The sequence below is a fragment of the Electrona antarctica genome (assembly GCF_951216825.1).
Source record: "Electrona antarctica genome assembly, chromosome: 9".
Taxonomy (NCBI): Eukaryota; Metazoa; Chordata; class Actinopteri; order Myctophiformes; family Myctophidae; genus Electrona; species Electrona antarctica.
Genome location: NC_136790.1, coordinates 4,114,055 through 4,134,054, shown reverse-complemented (window position 1 = coordinate 4,134,054; position 20,000 = coordinate 4,114,055). Strand labels below are relative to the sequence as shown.

Here is a 20,000-nt window from a genome sequence, read left to right as displayed (position 1 = left end):
CAATCCTTTCAATGTATAACTAGTTTCAATTAATTTAGTTTGTTCCCTTTTGGCACTTGTTTGACAGATATTATATAATATACTGTCACTACATATTTTCTTTGTTTCTTCTTGTTGCATACGTAGACATAGGACTGTTTGTGAAAACCAGTCACAAGTAACTTCAGCAACGTTTGTTGATAAAGGACGAGGCAGGCATTGCTCTTCATATACATTCTCCCTCCCTCCTATAAGTATTTCACATACTGAACATGAATGGAGAGAGGCCACCTGGGAAACACGTAACCCCTAACTGCTCCTCCTCCCCTAGCTGGGCTCAAGTCTGACCACTTATACAGGTAAGTGGTCAGACTTGAGCCCTAGGCAGCAATCAGCTGGGTGAAGCTAAAAACTGGATTTCCCCTGCATGATCAAGTAGGTCTAACCCATTCAGGCCTGACGTCGAAATTTAAAAAAATGTTTTTCTAAATCATGACAATTTTCGGAAAGATTTGAGGCACATTTTAACAATTTTTCAAAAATAGCAGACCTACAAGTTCATAGCGCGCCACTCGGTGGCGCGCTATGAGCTTGTAGATCTGCTATTTTTCAATAGCTAAATTATAACATAATGTATGTAACCACCAAAAGGGGTTCCCGCTCAAAGTGGGCTAATTGTCTCCACCATGGCTGAAGGCATGGAGACATTGGGGAGAGTATGTTTTGCACTCCGGCCGTTCGTCCATGTGTGTCCATCCGTCCGTCTGTGTGTCCGCGGGTGGACAGCAAAATCTCTGGCACTGTTGGCTTGATCGCAGCCAAACTCTGCACACACACTCACTCCCTGGATGCCATGAGCTGAACATCTGCCCTAAAGTTTTCACATCGGCCTGTTATAGCACCAGGATGCAGGTTTTCCAAAACACATTTTTTGACAGTACACCTAAAGATTTTGTCCAAACATCACGCAAATTGGTACACAGTCTCTCTATAGCTATTAAAACGAAACAGGTCTTTCAGATCTTTCATACTCCATCCTGATTGGCTAAGATCGGCTTCCAAAGTTCTCCGTTTTGAACAAAATACCGCAAATCATGAACACATTGTATGATTTCCATGAAATTTTGCACGCACATCCCCACTAGGCTGAGGAAGAAATGCCACGTGGAAATTATCAAATCAGCCTCATGGTGGCGCTATAACTGGCCTATTCATGTTTTTACCTATAACTGCACCAATCTGTGTAAAACTTTGTATGCGCATCCCCTAGTGGCCATGACAAAACCTTTGCCCTGTATTCTACACATATCTGCTTAACGCCACCAGGAGGCTGACTTATGTAAAACTCATTTTTCGATATTACTCCTTCAGATTTGATAAAAATGTCACGCTAATCTTGGCTAAGATTGGCTTCCAAAGTTTTGTACAAAATGCCGCAAGTCATGAACACAGCGTCCGATTGCGGTTAAACTGTGTGCGCATATTCCCACTAGGATGAGAAGAAATGCCATTTGACAGTTTTCCAAAAACGCTCCTATGATGGAGACCTGTGCCTCGAGGGGCACTTTTTCTAGGTATTCAATTCTTTATGCAGGATAGGACATCTGCTTTTAACCCATTTTGGGCGGGAACCCCTTTTGGTGTTTTAACTAAGCATTATGTTATACTTTAGCTATTGAAAAATAGCAGATCTACAAGCTCATAGCGCGCCACCGAGTGGCGCGCTACGAGCTTGTAGGTCTGCTATTTTTGAAAAATCGTGAAAATGCGGCACAAATCTTTGAACATATATTCTTTCAGAAGACTTTTTTTTCAATGACAATGGTGCATTACAAACATAGGTAAAAACATTGCATCATATATACTCTTTCCAAACAATCCAAATCCACATTTTCAAAAGGAAAGGAGGGCAAGCTGTGCAAGGTATCGTTGTTGACATGAATTATTTTGAAAACGGAAATTGTAACACAGCCAAACTGAGCTATATGCCTTAAACATACATAATGTATTGGAATACAGTACTGTACCTGTGAGTGTGAGTCTGTATGGATATCCGTTTTGCCATGCAGGAGCATTCAATAACAATTACAGCATCTGTGTTGATCTACTGTGAACTGAGCACCTCTAAGGCTTACGTCTTACGGTGGATTGGTGGTATAACCCATGTATAAGCTCACAACGTGTCGCATCACAACTGGGCACTGGTGTGCAACAAAGTATAAATCAGGCTTTAAAATCCAATAGCATCAAAGGAGGAACAGGCATCAACCACAAATCCATACTGACCCCAGTCGTCCCTCCCAAGCTCTCTTCATCCATACTGACCCCAGTCGTCCCTCCCAAGCTCTCTTCATCCATACTGACCCCAGTCTCTTCATCTCGCTTCAACTCATGACCACTACCTCCTGCTGCCAAACAACTTGTAATGAATGAAAAAAGAAAGGATTTTTTTTTACTGTGCATTTGAACACATCATTAATTAGGTGGAGAACCACATGGATTAGAAATGATGCATGCACCTGTTCTGAAGAAGATTGGCAAACTGGCATTGTGTACACAGTAACACCTGTGGCACAACACAAATGTATTCAGAGTGCACCAGCAGGAAGTCATTATTTTTGCTTTCAGCATTCAGCTTCAGAGACAGAAAATAAATATCATATTGGCTCTAATGTCTATAATGATAAAAGTCTGTGTGCACTACTGTGGACCGATAGGGGGGTGGCAGAGACTCATACTGGGTCTACTCCTCACTGCCACCCCTGTGGACCGATAGGGGGGTGGCAGAGACTCCTACTGCAGCAGCTACTCCTCTCTGCCACCCCTGTGCTTAAGGACTGCAATCAATGAACATTTCATCAAAGACCTGAATGAGTGGGACGACAGACCTAGGGCTGCAATGAGAGAGTCAAGTGCCACTACTGTGTTACTTAAAATGTCCTTCTTGTCTGTTTTATTACAATGATACAGATCAAAACAGGGACACGCAACGTTGTTGAACAGAAATCTGTTCAGTGTGTTATGAATGAAAACAACGTCTGTATATTAGAATCATTTCAATTCTAAAATTGTGGGCCTCTCAATGATAATATTTGAAGTCACCCTTAAATGGATGAATGAATGTGTCATAAAAAAAGATTATGTCACCCCTACATTTTTCTAAGCTAAGCGTTAAATTGTTAAAATTGAATTTCCCACGTTGTGAAAGAGATATGACAAAAGAACCATTGGGGTTTTGTTCAAATTGGAGAGCAATCACCAAGGATGTGTCTAGCTGTGCCTGGCATTTTGTGTCTCAAATAGCCTGCTAATATTTTACAGTAATTTACTTGTGTATAAAGTAAGTATTTGGGTTCATATATATCTTCTTCCGGAAAAAAAACTTTCAAACTAGGAAGGGCATGGCCTGGTCAGCCTGCAATGAAATGCATAAGATCTGGTCATCCCAGCTTAGTAAGATGTTCAAAGTAAAAATATTTAGGATGACTGTCGAGCCGATTCTACTCTATGGCTATGAGACATGGAGTAGAAATGAGAGAAATGGTAGGATGGCACTTACACCCGCCTTCTAATGAGAGCGCAAAATCTCTCTTGGAAGAGCCACCCATCGACTAATCTAATATACGGCAACCTTCCCCGTGTTTCTCCACTAGTCCGATCCAGAAGAACACAGTTTGCTGGCCACTGCTACAGAGCTGACAATGAGGCTATATCTTCCCTTCTTCTCTGGAATCCTGCCTCAAAGCAGACCAGAGGTAGAAAACTGTCGTTCCCTGATGTCATCACTAGGGACACATGCATCAGTAAGCAGGAACTGGGAATGGCAATGAAGGACCGGAAAGTCTGGCGTGGCATTGTGAAATCCATGATCTTGCACGGTTGCACCAGTCTTATATTAGTATGTTTGTGCACACAAGAGTGACAAGACATTTTGTATATCACTTAATCTGAAAAGTCTGAAACGAATAAATAAATACTGATTATGATTTTCCCAAAGGAATTCCTCTGGGGAATGAAGCCAAACTGCCTGTCAACATAATTATGAACATTGCCTCTAAATGTAAAGTATTTTCTCAGTGTTGGATATGATTGGAGGTGGTATGTTTTGTAATAGACACCTTTTGAATGTTGCCAGTGATGTTGTTGTATTTCTCTATTGTCCCTCACATACAATGCTGAATGGAACATGACGTGATTATCAGTCATCAGTCACTGTGGGATGCTATACATCCCCACATGCCCCCACAGTCCATTGTGTTCAGTTCACACATACATTGCACAAACCACTTCCTTCTGAAATGAATTAGCTCAGGTAAAAAGAAAGCGATGTAATGCCAAGCACTAGCCCAAACACAATGCCACATGGTGGTGAAAGGTGAAATTAGTCAGTATAAGTCACGAGGATAGCTTTGCAATTTTGACTATGAATAGACAGTGATGAAAGCACTTTGCACTTTGCATGCTGCCAGCGTTCCGTTCCCCTCATCTCTCTCCAGCTCCTCTCACTAACATCTCAAGTCCAAAGCCAACTGGAAATGTAACACTAAAACCTGTTCTTTTCAGCCCATTGGCCAAAATACACCTTTATGTTGGCACAATTAATCATGCTGCTGTCAAATGAACAAGGCTGTAATTTCCATGGTGACAGAATTACTCAACGAGGAAGGATGGAAGAGAAAGAGGGTTAGAGCATAATGGAGAGAGAGACATGTCTGTCAGTGGCGTGCACAGACATTTAGAGGGGCAGGTGCTCAAGTGAAAAAAGGGCACCTTGATTCTTTTCACACACCGACTAGATCATTGCATGGGCGCGTCCATTTTACACTGGCTTCTACACGTAAAGCGGCCCGCCCTCCTGTTTTCAGGAGGGGAGGGTTTCTTTTTTATTTTTATTTTTTTTTCTGATCACGTGAGCGGGACTAAGCAGCAATGACAGGGGGATGGTTCTTCATTGTCCGGGTGGGTAAAAAGATGAATGAAAGTATGCTATAAAAAAGTGATTAAAACGTATGGATACGTGGTTAGCACCGGACGTTTGATTAATTCATAACGTATGGATACGCGGTTAGCGTTCGCTGTGTTAATAGTGTGAGATTGTATAGATTGTGGGGCCTAAATAATATATTAGAAGCTTTTTATCAAGAATTGATCAATGTCACCATGGTCCACATACTGTACAATTATTTTTTTCAAAAGGGCACATTGCCAAAAGGTGCTCTACCACCCCCTAGTGTCTATCTGTGCACACCACTGATGTCTGTGGTGTGTGTGTGTGTGAGAGAGAGAGAGAGAGAGAGAGAGAGAGAGAGAGAGAGAGAGAGAGAGAGAGAGAGAGACAGACAGACAGACAGACAGACAGACAGACAGACAGACAGACAGACAGACAGACAGACAGACAGACAGACAGACAGACAGACAGACAGACAGACAGACAGACAGACAGAATCTGGTTCTTATTATTAACTGTCATTATCTTTCCTCTTTTCAATCAGTGCCTTTGTGCTCAAAGGGTGTTCTAATGAAACTATTTTCGCTATGCCAACGCAGTGGCTCGTTTCCATGACATCAGATGAGGGCAGATCTTGAAACACAATAGCAAGCTTTTCTTATAAATGCTAAATGGTGCATTTATATAGCGCCTTTATCCAAGGCGCTTTACATAGATTGTGCATTACATTCACCCATTCACACACACATTCATACACCGATTGTAGCGGAAGCCATGCAAGGTACCAACCAGCACATCGGGAGCAATTTGGTGGTTCAGTGTCTTGCCCAAGGACACTTCGACATGTAGACAGGAGGAGCCGGGATTCGAACCGCCGACCCATGGATCATTGGACGACCTGCTCTACCTCCTGAGCCACAGCCGCCCTAACACACTTACATACGTTTCTTACACACTGTCACTGCAGTCAATGCTATTTCTCAAAAATACCTGGACATGGCAAGAGAAGCGATGTGGTTTAAAGGTGTAGTGAAATAAAAAATACGTTTTTCACACTTTTAGACCGTCTCCGTGGTCATCATATGAGCATACCTAACAATGGATGCCAAAAAAATGGGAAAATTCTCATTAGTGTGGTTGCCCTAACAGGGCAACCAGACGCCCTAACAGGGCAACCAGACTATTGTAATTGATAATTTGGATACTTTGACGCACTACTCCTCCCACAGTTTTTGGCGCACACACTCGAGCCATATGTCAAATCGACCGGCTTCATCGGGAATCGTGTGCTTGCTCATTGATAAGAGATCCGTTGTATAGTTTAATTGATGATTAATTAATTAGTTCTCCATAGACTTATAATGGGGATGCCCACTTTATGTTTTGGCTTATAACTCTTGAACCATAGGTTGTAAAATCAAAATTATTTTGCCCTGGATTCCTTGGGTCATGACGCATCTCCCCATATAGGCCACGCCCATTTGCGTCAGGATAGACTTTCCGCCATTTTGAATTTTCTTCAAAACACACTTTCATTTTCTGATTCTACAGATTTTTTCCGAATCTCACATAAATCGGTACACATGATCTCTGGACCTATCGGACTGTGTTTCAATTTTTTTCAGATTTTTTGATTTTTTTTCCCCCGTATCGTTCGGCCTTAATCGTCGTCCGAAGTTAGTGGGAGGGGCCTATTTTACAAAAAATGCCTAAAATCACGAACGGAATGTCCAGATGTCGCGGGTAGTTTAATCAACCAAAAGCCAAAAGCGATTCCATTTTCATCCATAGGGGGCGCCGCAAATGCGAATGTAACCGTTTCTTGCAGAAAAAATATTTTACGTTTTCCCCTATAACTCTTGAACCGTAAGTCGTAAAATCTAAATTTCCTTTTCCATGGATTCCTTGGGTCATGATGCATTTCCACATATAGGCCACGCCCATTTTCAACCTAGAAAGAAATCCTGCAAAATTAGAATTTTCTCCAAAACACACTTTTGGCTCCTCCTACTACATATTTTGTCCAAATCTCACAAAAATCGGCACACATGATCTCCGGACCCATCCGATTAAAACACCAACTACAGAATTTTGGTACTGCGTATCGTTCGGTCGTAATCGTCGCCCGAAGATAGTAGGAGTGGCCTATTTTACAAAAAAGGCCATAAATCACGAACAGAATGTCCGATCCATCCCAAATTTTAATCACATGTCGCGGGTGGTTCAATCAACCAAGTTCCAAAAGCAATTCCATTTTCGTCCATAGGGGGCGCCGCAAATGCCAAAAATGTAACCGTTTGTCGCAAAAACATGATTTTTGGGGGATAAATCCCCTCCGAATTACTTACGCATGATCGCAGGGGTGACGTGACATTGTAATTGGCTGGCAATATCAGTGGGAGGGGCATATGTAAGCCACTGCGGCAACCACACTTTGCAATTTTTTAAAATTGCGACCTTTCTAGTTTTTGTGTGTTTTTATATCAAAAGTCCATAAAAATATTTTTTTTATTACTTCCTGAAAACGAAAACGTGCTGCGTGATGACGTGTCGAGGCCAACCTCGATAAAAGCCAATAAAAATGAAGCTCACCCGTATCCTCTCCACATATGTGCGCATCCGTGCAGCACAGCTGCTATTGATTACAGAAATCCTCCGTTTTTATTCCCATTCCAGATAACATCCAGACAGTGTATTACTCGGTTTCAACTTAATCATCACGCTAAAATATGTATCTGAAAACATTATAGGGTAGAAATAACCCACATAACAGTAAACTGGTACAGTTTGGCCGTCTATTTGATTTGTAAACAAACACACACCACGCTGCTGCGTATAGCATAGCAACATTCCCTAGCTACCGTCCCATCGCCTGAAGGGATGCGACACTCTGATTGGTTCAGAAACTTCAGACCGGTGTTTCAACTTTGAAACTTCATAATAAAATGTCCACCATTTCCGTTTCATTACACCTTTAAAGGCGTAGTGAAACGGAAATGGTGGAAATTTTATTTTGAAGTTTCAGACGGTCTCAAGTTGAAACACCGCTATGAAGTTTCTGAACCAATCAGAGCGTCGCATCCCTTCAGGCGATGGGACGGTAGCTAGGGACTGTTGCTATGCTATACGCAGCAGCGTGGTGTGTGTTTGTTTACAAATCAAATAGACGCCAGCTGTACCAGTTTACTGTTATGTGGCTTATTTCTACCCTATAATGTTTTCAGATACATATTTTAGCGTGATGATTAAGTTGAAACCGAGTAATACACTGTCTGGATGTTATCTGGAATGGGAATAAAAACGGAAGATTTCTGTAATCAATAGCAGCTGTGCTGCACGGATGCGCACATATGGAGAGGATACGGGTGAGCTTCATTTTGATTGGCTTTTATCGATGTTGGCCTCGACACGTCATCACGCAGCACGTTTTCGTTTTCAGGAAGTAATAAAAAAAATATTTTTATGGACTTTTGATATAAAAACCAAAATGAGAATTTTCCCATTTTTTTGGCATCCATTGTTAGGTATGCTCATATGATGACCACGGAGACGGTCTAAAAGTGTGAAAAACTTATTTTTCATTTCACTACACCTTTAAGAGCCTAGCTTTTGACAATTGATGAAATGTCTTCTTAGGACTTTAGCGGTGAAACATCTGTTTATAGTTCCATCGACTAGGCTTTAACTGGTTAATACTTGTCTTCCTTCCTGGACTACAATTCCCATAATGCTTTGGTCCACTGCTCCTCCTTGTGGATAGGGGGAGGGGCTGTCTTACTGAGACAACATGTAGTCCAGGAAATAAGTGAGCCCAGTGTCCATGACATCATGGAGCCCATGGACACTTTGAAATACTGAAATATCTAAAAACACATAAAAACCCCAGGAAAGTGTTTCTTGTCTCCCAAACATCATTAAAATAAGATCTGGTTGCAAAAGGGGTGAAGTGGCCCTTTAATACTGCAAGTGCAATAATCTAAGATGGGAAACAGTTACTGCACTTAAGCCTGCCGCCATTAATTAATCCCTCGATTGCGTATTGCCATGGTTTAATCACGCGTGACACTTACTTTGAAGAGCCAAATATCCGTATCGCATTTTACTATGAAACCATTCCGTGTGTGTTGACGAAGCTGGTGCTCGTTCTCTCGGTCGGTGGTGGAAAAAGTGGACCGCGAGTATCACAGCGCCTGCTACAGGCCGTTGAAAACGCTTGTCTGGGACAAAGCGTCCTCTGCAATGTCGCTTCTGTGAGATAAAGCCGTCTGAAAACAGAGCCGGCAATGTTAGTGGATGCGCGCGCATTTTCAAAATGGCCGCGCCCATTGTGTCAGAAGCATAACAAAGCTAACGGACGGTAGATTTCGATACGATCGTATTAAAACATGCATTAATGAATACATCGCTGTTAAAACGGCTTTTCCGTTTGTGGCAGGCTACAAGATTCTACGTGTTAATATTCCTATGTTCCTGGCGGGTAAACGATTAAGAGGAAGATCGATAAACAACAGCAGACATTTCAGTATTCAACTATTACAAATGTATCTGATATCTAAAATATTTATGGTTATGAATCCACTTTGCAACTTAAAGGAGCATTCAGTGATTTGGAAAAACCCCCGGTCCGCCCTGGTAAGATGTGCACATGCACGCACTACAGTGGGGTAGGGCATTAACGACTTGAGATTTTTCCAAGTCGACTTGTCAGACAGTACAGTCGAAGTTGAGTCGATTTATCGTTTTGTATGACGGGGGGGGGGGGGGGGGTGGAGGTGCGCGCGCGAGATGTACACAATACAAAATATAACATTAACACTAGTGGCAGTCAGCCCGACCTTCAGAACACAATATAGAAGACATAGGTCTATACATTATCATCACAGCAGCCAGCAGCAGTTTGGCACATCATCAGAATACAATCTGCATTACCTTCCACGTGAACCTTCTCCTCCTCCTTCCCCTCCAACTCGATAACGTTCTCATGTTAGTTTGTTACTTATTTTCTGAGCCATGCAAATAAACAACAACCCGGACCGCACTGACCGGAGACGGAGAGGTTCATATGATGTGCCCTGCGCGTAAAGCTAAACCAGAAACAGGAGTCATTGCGTCAGCACGGATGTAGCCTCGGAAAGCCAGACGTTTTATTTCCAGCATGGAGGTGAGGGGGATATCGTTTGGGGATAAAGTTTGCGCGCTTCTATCTGTTACTTCTCTGACGCAGCGCAGTTCAAACTTCAAATTCAGCCAGTCAATAGTGGGACACCGCGCGCTGAGAGACACATACACAGCTGCAGTTGGTTTTTAATTAAGGGCGCGTTCTGAACTTCTGAATGCAATGCAAACTAATAGACCAATTATTTGTTTACAAACATTGGGACTGGGCACACGGGTGACTGTTTCATGTAATCAATTCCCAACAGCTGATATACAAGCTCACATCGCATCGCAGATGCGACTGTTGTGACTTGTGAGCGTAGAGGTCTGCGTGCGCGACACCATCGCGGGACAAAGCATAAATTATACTTGATGGGCTGCAGGTGCGCGTGCAGCCGTGCACAAATAGGCTCTGCTGCCGTGTTGATGAGCGCACCTCCCGTTCTTATGACAGCGACTGGAGGTTCTGTTTTGAATTGCTATTATTGTTCAAACACAACAGAAAGGATTGACTTCTGTCCGTGACAATAATCAATGCTACAGTTTGAATTCTGTACGCACGCACACAGAGCAAAAAATATGATATGGGATACACTTTTTTTTTTCTTTTTTTTTCTTTCAACTTTCGACTCCTCCTAATCTGAATCGACTTGTGTTAATGAAATCGATAAATCGATAAATCGATTTTTTTAGTGAATGCCCTACAGTGGGGGGCCACGCGACAGGCCAACAGTACAGACACCAAGGCCCGCCCCCACTCGATCATGATTGGCGGAAGGCCCCCAGGGGTTAACTGGGGACAGGGAGGAACTCCTTATATGGTCAGCACACTCTATAGTAGGGAGGATTATCACAACAAAACAAATACAAGAAGTGCTATTTGAATGAAGTGAAATCACTGAATATACCTTTAAAGCAACATTATTGCGCCAGTGACGTTGTTTATGAGTGTGGGAGGGCGTTTCACATTTCAGATCAGCAGGTCCTGAAACCCTTTTACCAGGCAATTTTTTCAGACAATTTTTCTCATTCCACCAGAAGAAGTGCTAGATAATAATTGGTAAAGTAAAAGTGGATATAGTCAGAGGTCACAAGGGTGATTTCAACTAAGTGAACCCACCACTCATTTATATGTAAAAGTGGTGGTATTAGGGCTTGTTTGTGTGTGCCTCGAAGGAGCGGGCGCTATAGTTTCTTCTATCTGCACGCTGGTTGTGGTGGGCTGGTCTGGGCCAAATTTTCAACTAAGTGAACCCACCACTCATACAGAAATCAGTCTGACTCTGTTTAACGTGGAATATGCTGCAAAATGAATCCACATTTGTGCCCTATTAGTTGAACTTTGCCACAGGGTGCAAGCACAGCTACAGTAGGGCACTTATTGTGTGGAAAGATTGTTTGCTCTCCAATTTTGCTAGTTAGATAGTGCTTATCTGGGCACTAAAGGCTGGTTCACAGTGCAAAAAGGCTGTATTTAGGCTGGTCTGGGCCAAATTTTCAACTAAGTGAACCCACCACATCCACATTTGTGCCCTATTAGTTGAACTTTGCCGCAAGGTGCAATTGGTTTGCTCTCCAATTTTGCTAGTTATATAGTGCTTATCTGGGCACTAAAGGCTGGTTCACAGTGCAAAAAGGCTGTATTTAGGCTCAGAACAATCATGTTTGAGTCATGAATGTCGGCTCCCATTACCTTTAAGAAGCAGCTGCGCCTTCATCATAGTGCAATGCTATTGAAACGACAGATTTTTGCAAACTGTGGAGGAAACCTGCATTTCACCATCTATGGAAGCAGCATCATTGCAATATAATGATGTCAGGAGACACGGGGGAAAAAGCTCTTGGCTCACACAAACATCAAGTGGAAATTGGCTACAGTCAGAATCACTGCGGTAAAAACAGTTTATCCGCTGCTTGGACACAAAAACATATAAAAAATTGCCAATAGGCGGCAGCCGGCAGGCCACCAGGAAAGGTCCGGGCCTGCTGCCATTCTGCCAGTGGCCACCAGGCGGCAGCCGGCAGGCCACCAGGAAAGGTCCGGGCCTGCTGCCATTCTGCCAGTGGCCACCAGGCGGCAGCCGGCAGGCCACCAGGAAAGGTCCGGGCCTGCTGCCATTCTGCCAGTGGCCACCAGGCGGCAGCCGGCAGGCCACCAGGAAAGGTCCGGGCCTGCTGCCATTCTGCCAGTGGAAAGGTCCGGGCCTGCTGCCATTCTGCCAGTGGCCACCAGGCGGCAGCCGGCAGGCCACCAGGAAAGGTCCGGGCCTGCTGCCATTCTGCCAGTGGCCACCAGGCGGCAGCCGGCAGGCCACCAGGAAAGGTCCGGGCCTGCTGCCATTCTGCCAGTGGAAAGGTCCGGGCCTGCTGCCATTCTGCCAGTGCAGAAGGAAAGGTCCGGGCCTGCTGCCATTCTGCCAGTGGAAAGGTCCGGGCCTGCTGCCATTCTGCCAGTGAAAGGTCCGGGCCTGCTGCCATTCTGCCAGTGCCATCATGATCATTTCACTGTACCTATCAGTGAGTGACAAATAAACCCTCTTAAGTTCTATCTTGAATCCTTTTGCCAGCGTCATTCTTGTGAGAGCAACAAAGGGGTGTGTACTTGTCTGTTGGTTTGTATCATTTATGTTGTTCTGTAAAAGTGGTGGTATTAGGGTTTGTTTGTGTGTGCCTCGAAGGAGCGGGCGGTATAGTTTCTTCTATCTGCACGCTGGTTGTGGTGGGCTGGTCTGGGCCGAATTTGTCCCAGTCCAGCCCTGGCGGCAGATCATTTAATACTACTAATAATAATAATAATCTAAACAACGCGGGCATAAAAATGACATCTGCGTCGGTTAAAAAATGTCAATGATAATCGCACTACCTTTTATATTATCTAAAATATAGGGCCCTCTGAGTTTGAACCAGCTGTCAGGGCTGTCAGACATGGATCCATGGGGGAAATGACAACGTTTTGACAAGTTCATTGTTTCAGAATTGTGCTGTCTCTTTTCCTCACTCATTCCATTCTCCTTCTCTATCGCTCTATTTTAGAGCGATGGAGAAGATAATATGTTTTCACCCCCCTGTCTGTGTGTCTGTGTCAGTGTGTCTGTGTCAGTGTGTCTGTGTCAGTGTGTCTGTGTCTGTGTGTCTGTGTCAGTGTGTCTGTGTCTGTGTGTCTGTGTCAGTGTTCCCGTCTGTCCGTCTGTGAGCAGCTAATCTCCGGCACTGTTTGACCTATCGGCATGAAACTGTGAATACTGTGAATGCTGTGAATACTCTCAATATTAATCAATCTGTAAAAACATGCTGCATAGGGAATAATAATATGCAACTTTATTGGCTTCCATTCATCAACACAGAGATAACTGAGTGACTAAAATACAAAGAAACAAAACAATGGTTTTAAATGCTTGCTTTCTTCATTGTGAGACACTGTTCACAATGATGTGATGTTGAAAATCCAGCTGACAACAGCTCATTTAGCAATAAGCCTCCAGGCAGCGACACCAAGAAAGACAATGTGTTTCATTAGGAAAAGAAAGAAAGAGGGCGTTTGAAGTTCCGATCATAAAAATCTGTGCCAAAGCTGCTACATCCAAGCAAATACTTACAAAGCTAATAATGAGGTTCTGTTACAACATAGTATGACTGTGGATGGCAGCATAAATTGAACAAATGTTCAGTTTAAATGTAATATTTGTTGCCATTGTTCAAATTACTACAGTACCTTGGTGTCTCTTCTTATGCTGTGACAGCAATAGTTAGCTTTGATAATTTTGGCACAGTTGGAATTGTATACACTCTTAGTCTTAACACTGTAGAAGTGTAGATAATAACCATACTATACTATGTGGCGCACTATCTATCTGTCTATCTATCTGTCTATCTATCTGTCTATCTATATGTCTATCTATCTATCTATCTATCTGTCTGTCTATCTATCTGTCTGTCTGTCTATCTATCTATCTATCTATCTATCTATCTATCTATCTATCTATCTATCTATCTATCTATCTATCTATCTATCTATCTATCTGTATGTCTGTATGTCTGTATGTCTGTACGTCTGTCTGTCTGTCTGTCTGTCTGTCTGTCTGTCTGTCTGTCTGTCTGTCTATCTATCTATCTATATGTCTGTACGTCTGTCTGTCTGTCTGTCTGTCTGTCTGTACGTGTGTATGGCTTTAATGCACGTGACTTGAGAACCGTTCACCCCACCGACTTCAGATTCGACACACGCGTTCCTCAGCCCAACCTCCATTGTTACTGACTCGGTGCTCCACAGCCGTTCCTCACCCCAACCTCCATTGTTACTGACTCGGTGCTCTACAGCCGGGCACCGGTCTAGTAGTGTGAAATTGCATTATAGCAATGACACCGTTCTTGAATTTAAGCCTTTCTGTGTTTGACAATGATTTACATTTGAGTTAAAAGCAATCTACTACAGCTCTCTACATGCATTTCTCACAAAATGTTTACAGAATAGCAGGAAAATGAATTGCTGTACAACTTGGTAGAAATAAACATGAAAGTAAATATCTCTTGGTGGAGTTAAAGCTTCTATTGCAAGGCATTCTTTATTATGGACCACAGCACCAGATCTCAAAGGAGATTAAACAAACATTTACAGGACGGGATAAGGCACCAGTAATGAAATGCATCAATGAACCCAGTTCAAGATTCAAGATTATTATGTTAGAGGTTACAACTCATATTTGGTTGATCGTTCCTCCACATTCTAGCAGCATTAACAATAACAAAATATATCGTTTAGAATGACGAGTAGTACGGTAAGACAGAGCTGAGCATAATATACATACAGTAGCACATATAAGTTGCTTGAACATACCGTGTGCATACAGTAGGTGGATTGTTGTTGATGTTCAGTTTTAATTTAATCCTGACGTACACGGCCACTTTGGCAGGATGTGCTCAACTCTCCATAGAAGTAATTTAACTTTTCCAGACGTTGTGTTTTCTTGAACACTTGGGCTGTGTGTAGATCAGACTACAGCATGGTATAGATGCCCCGCCTGGCATCATTCACTTGGGCTGTGTGTAGATCAGACTACAGCATGGTATAGATGCCCCGCCTGGCATCATTCCGTACTGTGCAACCGGCCTTGAGATATAAATTGAGGAAGTAAATGGCCCATTGTAAGTTCTTGGCTCATTCAATAGCGTTCCATGAAATAGCTTGTGCCAAGAATGCACAAATAGACGTATAAATCCTTCTATAAATGCACACAATCTCTGTGTGTGAGTGAGCGAGTATATCCCCCCACGTACACAGAGAGACAGGGCCGGTCCTGAGCAATCTGGCGCCCCAAGCAGGATTTTTCACGGCGCCCCCCCCCCCCCCCCCCCCCCCCCTCCCCTCAAAATAAAAAAGTTTTTTTTTTTTTTTTTTTTTTTTAACTCTGTCCCAAAAATTGAGGAGACACTGTGGAGGCACTGGGGGGACAGTGGGGAGGCTCTGTGGAGGCACTGGCGGGACACTGGCACTGGGGAGACACTGGGGAGGCACTGGGGAGGCACTGGGGGGGGCACTGGGGAGGCACTGGGGGGGGCACTGGGGGGACACGGTGCGGACAGAGTTGGGACAGAGTAAAAAAAAAAAAAAAAAAAAGTTAAAAAAAAAAAAAGTTTTATTTTATTTTTATTTTTGGCGCCCCTCCCCCATGGCGCTCGAAGCCGTTGCTTCGTCGGCCTGTAGGAAGAACCGGGCCTGCAGAGAGAGATACAGAGAACACATGTACAGAATACAGAGATCCTCATTTACGGTAAAAGGGACACAGTTAGACGGGTACATCCTCTCCTCAACGGGTAGAAAAGGGGCACAGACGGACGGACGGACGGACGGACGGACGGACAGACGAGTACAACAGGTACTCTGACGAAGGTCACATGGACAATATACAATATCAGTCCATCAGTTTCCAAACGTACTTTGAAATGTTTGTTCTGTGTCTGTCAGTTAGTCCATCTTTCCAAACGTACTTTGAAATGTTTGTTCTGTTTCTGTCCGTCCGCCCGTCTTTCGTACGTCATTTTCTCATTCATGTGAGAAATGTGAGAAAGGGCATTTTTTTTGCCAGTAATGGAGGGGGTGGGGTCCAGTCCAGTCCAGTCAGATCTCATTTCCTCTGTCAGGCGTTGAAAAAAGAATCCAGCAGTGCTGAAGTTTTAATGGCTTACGACATCCTGTGATACCTCAGCAGGGAGTACATTGGTACTCTGACGAAGGTCACAATGGGTAGCCTACAACGGGTATTGCATGAATGGCATTGGAGGCACATTGGAAGGTACTGTATGAATCCTTCAAATCCCACAGATGTTCAGTTTGGTAAGACCACACCCTAATGAATACTTTTACTTTTGTTATATTTTGGTGCTAATTCTTTTGTACTCTTACTCAAGTACAGTTTTAACACCAGACCTTTACTTGTAACAGAGGATTTATACATTTGTGGTATTGATACATTCTTCCACTTCGACTATCTATGGAATTTATGGAAGTCAGGCATTTTCACCCATTTGTGTTCACTACAGCTACATCATTGGTAGATCATGTTCTTTTTTTTCTCCTTTTTTTTTATCACAGATCAGAATGAGAATTAGACTTATTTATATTGCCTAGTACTGTTTGCTTGCACGTATGCAAATACAGCAGTCACTGTGAGGTTGGTGCAGTAAAATGAAAGCAAGAGTATAGAGCAGAAACAGTTTCAATAATGTATAACTGTTTACTCAAATAAAGTCATGGGTTTACGCAACAGCACAAAGTCTGTGGGGAAAATAGCATTGTGCCCAGATCACACACGCTAAATCCCTTTTGGCATAGCACTTGCGGAAGATATAGGGCCCTGAATCTTTGCTGTTACATTCACTTATAATTTAGATACCACAACAAAATACACCAAAACATAATGTACATGTACAGTATATAATGTACCATATAACCACTCACTTTGTGCTTCCTCTTGCTAAAATGATTTCATATTTCCCCGGCTCTTTTTGGAATGGCACAGAGTACCATAACTCATTCTGTGAGAGGATGGAATTACCGTATAATAGTCAGTAGATGAAATCCACTCCTCTCTCTCCATTGCCATTAGAAGCAGTAAGTGTTCAATGTGAGAAGTATACCAACGGATGTTTTTCAAAGATAGTGTTCCTGGTCAAATTACACAAATTGTTTTTGCAGTAAAATGCTTCCAATGGCCTCGCAAAGGTAATATCGGATAACCTTCCGTGAATTCTCCTTGAGATATAAGCTATCATTGGTGCAAAAGCCTTTGATACATTATCAATTTATTCATGTCAAAAATGCACGTACATGGACAATATACAATATCAGTCCATCAGTTTCCAAATGTCCTTTGAAATGTTTGTTCTGTGTCTGTCAGTTAGTCCATCTTTTCCAAACGTACTTTGAAATGTTTGTTCTGTTTCTGTCCGTCCGCCCGTCTTTCGTACGTCATTTTCTCATTCATGTAATGAGTGAGAAAGGGCATTTCTTTTTGCCAGTAATGGAGGGGGTGTGGTCCAGTCCAGTCCAGTCAGATCTCATTTCCTCTGTCATGGGGTTGAAAAAAGAATCCAGCAGTGCTGAAGTTTTAAAGGCTCACGACATCCTGTGATACCTCAGCAGGGAGTACGGGACACATAGCAGATACCTCACCGCTTACACATAATCAACCCAGAAGTATCTTGGTTGAGGACGGAAATCTGGTTCACCTTGCAGTAACCTCTCACCATGCTCATATCATTGTGGGAGAAGGGAGTGTGAAGGGTCTCGAGTCCATTACCATACACCCACGGACCATGATTAATGACTCGCTGGGGGACGAGCAGCAAACTGCGTCTGAGGACTCATGTCTCCACACGCATGTACTGCGTCTGAGGACTCATGTCATGTGATTGCAGATATTCTACACTGCCATATCTCGCTCTTTAGGCACATGAATCATAGCGTTCCTATTAAATAGGTGACCGTTCGAAGAAACAACAGAAGATCCACAATGCATTGCATTGCGACTTGGTGCCTGTAGATCTGCTATTTTTGGCAAAGAGATTGTGTGTAGAGGGGAAAAAGGAGTCAACCAAGTACAGAGCCCAGGTCATACAGTATAGGGTTTAAGTGGTTAAAAAGTAAAACTTTGTTCACTGTAATGTTTGTGTGCACATGATTGTGTGTGTTTGCATGCCTACATGCATGTGTAGCTACAGTATGACTGTCTGTCTCTGTGTCTCTCTGTGTCTGTGTCTGCGTGCGTGCGTGCGTGCGTGCGTGCGTGCGTGCGTGCGTGCGTGCGTGAGTGCGTGCGTGCGACGTGCGTGTGTACGTGCGTGCGTGCGTCTGTAACGCGGGTGCAGGGGTGTGTAATGATAATTCCATGTGCAATCATTACTATCATGTCACTGTGATTAGATGAATTACCCTCACAGTGACCATCAATAATATGAATAGCTCTGTTTCTTAAATGTGATCTACCTTTTTAAATGGATACATTGCATCATGACTACATCAGCATCAGCAATCAATCACATCACAGTATGCTAATGAGGCGACAGCAGCTTCCTCAGGATGAGTGCAGGGATTTACTGTACAGACCTGTACTGGTTTATTCAGTATGGTTCTTCATCTGTATTCATACATTGAAGCTCTGAATCCACTATGTCTAACCCCCCCTTACTTTGGTGTGTTTGCCTGAATCTGGAAATACAAAGCACGTGCTTCGTGCTTGTGTGCAACACTGGACACACCATGGGACGATTGATAACTAAAGTTCTCAACGGGCCCAAAAATGAAGGCCCGGCCCTACCCTACGCTAACTGGGGTTAGGGTAGGGTAGGCTCGGCCTGACCCTAAAAATTACCATAATGTTAGGCCCGAAGTCCGATAAAGCCCGGGAAAAAAAACCTAAATGGCCGGCGCAGCGGCACGCGCCTGGTTCAGTGTGTGTCTGTGTGTGAGTGAGAACGGAGTTCAATGGACGAAATAACTCACGTTAGACCGTAAATGATGTTCCATTTCCATCATTCTAATGGATTCCATTTCCAGTGGTGGTGAGTAGCTCCCATTACATTACATTACATTACAGTCATTTAGCAGACGCTTTTATCCAAAGCGACTTACAATAAGTGTATTCAACATAGGTAGGGAACAAAAACTACTAATCACCAGAAGTCTTTAGTGCATTTTCTGCAAAAACAAGCAACCAAGAGTATACCTAGCGCTAAGGTAAAAGTGCAATATATCAGCTACCTATTTCCTTAACCGGATGAGACAAAATAGCTAAATCAAATGAGCATGAGCTAAAACAATTAAGTGTATCGACTAAACAAGATCCAATAAACAATACAACAATAGAAAACAAACGTTCGTACAACTAGTTAACAACAAGTAGGTCAGGCAGAGAGGAAGGGTAGTGTTTCCTGAAGAGGTGGGTTTTCAACCTGCGGCGAAATATGGGCAGTGACTCTGCTGTCCTAACATCAGTGGGGAGTTCATTCCACCACTGTGGGGCCAGAACAGAAAAGAGTCGTGACCGTGTGGATCGGCCAGAAGGACCCTTGAGTGACGAGGCAATCAGTCGCCCCGAGGTGGCAGACCGAAGTGGTCGGGCAGGGGTGTAGGCATCGACCATAGCCCGGAGATAGGAAGGAGCTGTTCCTTTCACTGCCCTATAGGCTAACACCAGGGTTTTGAACTGGATGCGGGCCGCTACGGGGAGCCAGTGTAGAGAACGGAGAAGGATGGTTGTGTGGGAGAACTTGGGGCGGTTGAACACCAGACGAGCCGCAGCTTTCTGAACAAGCTCCAGAGGTCTGATGGCAGATGCCGGAGCACCAGCAAGGAGGGAGTTGCAGTAGTCCAGGCGGGAGATGACGAGAGCCTGGATGAGCACCTGGGCTGCCTTCTCCG

The 20,000-nt window shown here is 43.5% G+C and overlaps 1 protein-coding gene across 5 annotated transcripts in view; it reads right to left on the bottom strand.

Annotated features, from left to right (window-relative positions):
* The window catches only part of igsf21a (immunoglobin superfamily, member 21a), a 486,169-nt gene that overhangs the window by 37,874 nt on the left and 428,295 nt on the right, over nucleotides 1-20,000 (bottom strand). The window lies entirely within an intron of this gene.